We start from the raw sequence: 6,118 nt of genomic DNA on the forward strand, positions 1-6,118 counted from the left end.
ACTCAAATAGAAATCAATCTCCTGAGAGATACCAAAATAGGTCCAGTCAGGGTGAATTTAACCAATATCGGCCTAGGCCTCAAAGAGAGGAATCCAGGGAAATGGAGAGTTTTCAATTCGTTGAGTCCCAGAGTAAAATTTTGTCTGAGCAGGTAGAAAAACTCTGTGCAGTCCAAAAAGAGCAGTCATGTGAGGGTGCAGAATGTCAGAGGAGTGATCTTGTGCGTTCTGACAACAAGTGGCTATGTAATAGCTCCTGCAATGATAAAAGTAAAGAATCCCATGAAATAGTTTTGTGTAATGGACCTGAATTGCTTGCTGAATCAAATGTGAAAATAACTACCAGTGAAAGTGAAACAAGTAGTACATATCCACACACAAAGGGTGTCTGGTTTAATTTAGAGTTGAATCAAACTATCGAGGTGTGTTCAGATGAAAGACAAAAAGGAGAAATTGAACAAAAACCTAAAGAACAGAGAGACAGATTTAAAGGAGACATTTTATGCGACGATAAAACATCAGATGAAGAGGAAGGGTTAGTGATCAGAATACGCTCCCTTGATAGTGAGAATAACAATGAGGTCCAGACAGGAAAAATGGGTGCTGAAAAGGAGGGTGAAGAGTATTTTAAGCCACACATATTTCAAATGACCGAAAAGACTGATATCGTGCAAGATGTAAATAGGTGTTCTGAGACAGAAAATGAAAAGCTACCACATGATTATTGTGAGGATTTCAGTCAAAAAACTGCAGTGTGAATACTGATGGTCCCCTATCAGAGGGGCAGACAGTGGCTACACTCCAGGTGTGTTCTGAACATGGATACATGCACAAAGATAAAAACAATGAAATGGGCAAAAAGGAGGGGAAGTTATCATTTCAATTGCCCATGTGTTTGGCAAAAAGTGAAAAGTGACTGAGAAAGATGAGTCCTTAAATCAGTAAAAATTCACACTTTTTGTGTGTGCTGGAAGAAGTTGAGGACAGGTATGGTGCTCCCATCACTGTGGAAGAGAAATGCAATGCATTTGCAATGAATGACACCGGTGCACAGGCCACGATCATTTCCAAAGAGTTAGTGAAAAGTTTCAATGAAGGGAACCCCACAAAATCATATCAAAGTGACACAAAATGAAAGCCCTGTGCACAATTTTAATGGCGAAGAGATACCTTTTGAAGGTGTCAATGATGTTGACATAAAGATAGGAAAACACAGGATGAGGCAGGAAGTTTTGATTACATACATCAGTGAAATTCCGTTTCTGATGGGGATGGATTGCCTGAAGAGGTTGTCGCCCCTCATTGATGGGGTAAATGGGGTTTTATGGTCTTTAACCAAAAAGCTATTGAGGGCTTAGAAGGTGAGGTCACAAAACAACATTATAAAAGAATGCCATACTGTGGTTAAGTCAGATGATGCAGTGGAAGTCTATCTTCAGAACGGCTGTGTTCCTGGTGGCACTGTCATTCTAATGTGTCAGGGTGAAATGCGAGATGAAGAAGAGAAACAGTCTAGAGAGATTTATTTGGACCCCAAGAAAAAATGGCAAACAGAAATAGATGAAAACATATTATTTTTTTTCTTAAAAGAAGAAAAATACAAACCACCTGTCATTTCAGAGATGAACACAGCGAAACACATTTTGACCCTTTCTGGAATACAAATGGAGATGGGCAGCCATGGATCCCTATTTGTGTAAATGGTCATTCTGAAATAATAAAGGCCACTTTAGCACTTGAGCAGGAAAGAAGTTTCATTAATGAGAACATACTCCAGTGAATAATTGACAGGGAAGAGGTCCCAATATTCAGAATAAAAAACCAACACATTTTTGGGTTGGATAATCCAGACTCAGGGAATAGAGTTGTAGGAAGATGCATTCTGAAAATTACAATTGGCCCGAAAACTATCTGTCACAACATGTGGCTAGTGAGTGGGACGCAGAATAACGTTTTTTTGTGAAATTACAATATCCACAGGATGTGCATAGTGTTAGATTTCCTTAATCACAAAGTGTGGTCCAGATTGGGGGGAACTGCACCTGAATTTGAAGACAAGAGGCAAGCTTACAATTGTGCACAGATGGTGCCATATGCAATTGAATTACAGGTGAAGACGGATGTCACCATTCCTGCATTCAACGGACAAGTTATCACAATGCTAAAACAGAGAAATGGACAGGGGATGAGGCATTCTGATGCATTTGTTTGCCTAAATGAATCCATGAGGCAGCAAGAGCTAGAATGTGAATATACACATTGATAAATGTTGGGGATGGACCTGCACAAATCCTGGTGGACAATAGAAGCTGCCAGGATATTCATCTAGAAGAGAATTCATCATTAGGAATGGCAATACAAAAATATCAATATACTGAATATTTCAGTAATGCAGTAATTCAGTAAATGCCGTGATTGGGAATATCAATGAAAGATATGTGAATGCGCTGGGGGAGTTGCCAGAATTTTTGGACTTCCAACCTAAAGGAATATTCAAAATTCAGTCTGTGTGTCCTTATGAATCAAGTGAGACCGTGTGCTGTCACCAAGATAGTTGCATATTATTTGATTTAAAGGAAAATTAAAGCAGCGTGTTGGATTGGTAGTCAAGATTCCAAAATATTTAAATTTGTCTACTCTCCAAAGAGATACAGCCACACGGTTAGAGGAGAGCACAGAGATTCCTCCTTTGGAGGATTTCCCAGAATTTTCAAAAATGGTAGAGGAACAGGTTCAGACTGCAGATGCATAAACAAATGAAAATATTTATGAAGTTTAAAGATGTTTTGCCAAAGACGCATATGATTGTGGCCTAACCGGTCTGCATGTTGCCACTTTGCCAGAGGGACAAGGTAGGGAACCAGTATTTGTGCATAAATATCGGTTTCCACTGTCATGTTTGGAATCATTAGCTGAGATAATTAAGAATCTAGAATCCAGAGGGATGATTAGGCCCAATCATAGCAGTTGAAATACCCCCATTTTAGGCGTGCTGAAACCGAATGGTCAATGGCGTTTGTGTGCAGACTTACGAGATCTAAACAAAAGAGTTCCTGTTTCCAGGTGTCCACTTCCATTTATTGTTCTATGTCTCACACAGGTCTATGGGTCAAAGATGTTTACCACATTAGACCTTATAGCTGGATACTGGTGTGTGCCACTTGCTGAAGATATACAAAATTTGTTTGCATTTTCGTTTGACCAATCCCAATATGCAATGTCTGAAACACCCTTTGCGTATGTCAATAGTGGGAGTGAATTTGGGATCTTTTTGAGGAAGGCGCTCCCGGATGCAACAGAAAGGGGGACAATAGTTTATGTAGATGATATGCTAATTGAAAATGAGAATCTGAAGAGTCATTTTATTGAGATTAAACATGTGTTTGGCCAGTTACAGATGGCAGGAGCCAAAGTATCTTTGCAGAAAGCACAATGGTGTAAAACGAAAGTGATGAGGTGACTAAGCATGGGTTGAATCCACAACAGAAAAAGGTGGAGGCAATACAGAAGTTGAAATATCCTACTAACTTGAAATGGTTGAAGAGCTTATTAGGGATGACAGGATATAACAGAAAATATATTGAGGATTATGCAGAGATTACTCAATCCTTAACCAAATCACAAAAGCAATGTGTACCCTGGAAGTGGGAGAAGGAGCAATGTGAAGTGGTGGCTAAGCTGAAAGAATGGCTCATGAAGGCGGCATTTTTGTCCTATCCCATGAAGAACCTGTATTTCTTCGTAGAAATAGGGTTCACTGATCAATGTATGTCAGCTGTATTATCTCAGAGGCATGATTTAAATCACAAAACAATTGCTTATGCGAACACAGTGTTATCTCAGATTGAAACTAAATTCAGTGAATGTGAAAAAGTGCTCCTAACCACTGTTTGGGCATTGCAGCATTTCTGCCCCAACATGCAAGGGGAAAAAGTAATCATTGAAACAAATCACCAACCCCTACAGTTTCTGCAAAGTGAAAGAATTAGGTTGGTTAATTTGGAACAGTCCAGAAATACTTCCTGGACGTTGGCATTACAGCGGTTCCCTGTGGAAGTAAAATATGGACAGAATAAAAAGAGCCCAGTTGCCCAAGGGCTGGTGGATCTGCATGATTGTGCAGGTGAATGTATACCTGATGAAGCAGAAATAGAATCTAATGTGAATGCGTTTGAACAATCCCCACATAAAGCTTTTAATGAATTCTGTGTAAGGATCTTCCAACAGTGTATGTAGATGCGTGCGCGTATCATGTGGGAAATAATGCAGAAAAAGAGCCTGTGGCAGGAATAGGAAATATCTGGTTTAAACGTGACAACGTTTCAAGTGCCAGCATGAGAAATGGATCTAGGATTAGCAAATAGCAGAGTTAGCTGCTATTTACAAGGCAGTTGCTACTTCAGTTGAGAATAAACTCAAATAGATAGTTTTAGTGACTGACTCTGATTAGCTACAAAATAGTTTTGTGGAATATATACCTGGCTGGAAGGCAAAAGGTATGCTCACATATAACAAAAAGCCTCTTAAACATGGGAAAATGATCCAAGCCATAGAAAAACTAGTGTCAGAAAATGAATTAATAATACTCTGGAGGAAGATCCGTGGCCATTTCAAGACACCAGGTGAGGACAAGGATGGGAATGACAGAGCAGATCAATTAGTCAAAATTGGAGCTGTGATGGGAGAGTTGTTTCCCATTGAACATCTACTTGGAGAACTACAGGTAGATGCAATCACACGCTCCAAATCTCCAAAAGAAGTCGAACGGCCTCTAGTACAATGGAGTTATGATACACCAGATCAGAACCTGATCAAAGAACAAAAAGAAGACCCAATTCTAGGCATAATTTATGATCATTTAGTGGATGCAGAATAAAATCCTCTGACTGAAAAGGATTGCAAAGGAAAAGAAGAGTTGAGGGTACTGTTAAAAAACAAAAAGAGACTTTGGTTATAAAATGGATTGACAATTTGATAATCTGTAACAGGTCAAATCCAATAAGTGGTGCCTCTGTCATTTCCGGGACTGATGTTACATCATGCACATGACGCAATAACTGCAGGACACAGGGGTTCACAAAAAACTTTGGACATTTTTAAAGATTATGCTTATTGGCCACATATGTCGCAAGATGTTTAACTATACACCAGAGGGTCTCTGGTATGTGCACCATTTCAGCCTGCTTCACCTATGCATAGAGCTCCATTAATGAAAAGAGGTTTAGGTCCATTGTAGATATATTAAAGAAATGTGTGTCTGAGACAGGCTCTAGTTGGGATCTTCGGCTGCCTTTAGTATTGATGACCATCAGATCGACCCCTGGTAAATCAACAAATTGCAGTCCTCATGAAATATTGACAGGGAGAAAGATGGTGTTACCGCAACGGTTACTGTACAGGACGCCTGAGCAATTTCTTGTAAATGCATCCACAATTCACAAATATGTGGAAGGGTTAAGGAAGCATTTACAATGTGCCTTTGCATTTGTGCAGCGGCATCTAGAGAGGGCAAAAACATACTATGACAGGAAGACATCTGTAAGGGAATACAAAGTGGGATATCAAGCATAAAAACTCTAAATTTCTTGCAGCGTGGCAAAGGCCATTTGAAATAATAGACAAGGTGTCCCCTGTGGTGTACAGAAAAGTTAAAAAGGAGGGTGAAGTGACAATGGAACAAAATATCCATGTAAATCAAATAAAGCCTTTCCACCCGAAACATGAGGTAAGAAGGTTGGAGCAAGTTGAGACTAGTTGAATGAAAATAATAAATGTAGTAAAAATAGAGCTAACACAAGAATCAAGGTAAATACACCTGCTTTTCAGTGGATATAAAGGGAAATGGTAAGGGGTTTTGAGATGAAGAAACATAATGGGGGATGCGTGTATTTTTATAATTATTTTGGTTGCATGGTGTGGGATGTTTGTTTTGTTTTGTATAATGATGGATTTATTTTCAGGTGTTCCAGTTGGCAGACTGTATCCGTGGAGCCACCATAATGACAATCCAATTTTATTTTCAGATATTGCAGCAGAAGAGGGATAGAAAATTGTTTTATGCTAGGTACTGAATCTGTTTTTTTTCTGCTTACTTTATATGTCTAATTCCTTGCTCCGA

General features: G+C 39.3%; 1 protein-coding gene across 2 annotated transcripts in view; it reads left to right on the forward strand.

Annotated features, from left to right (window-relative positions):
- Nucleotides 1-6,118, forward strand: part of LOC138566852 (uncharacterized) — a 155,495-nt gene that overhangs the window by 126,016 nt on the left and 23,361 nt on the right. The window lies entirely within an intron of this gene.

This window comes from Ambystoma mexicanum, chromosome 2p, assembly GCF_040938575.1.
Source record: "Ambystoma mexicanum isolate Mex_15411 chromosome 2p, UKY_AmexF1_1, whole genome shotgun sequence".
Lineage (NCBI taxonomy): Eukaryota > Metazoa > Chordata > Amphibia > Caudata > Ambystomatidae > Ambystoma > Ambystoma mexicanum.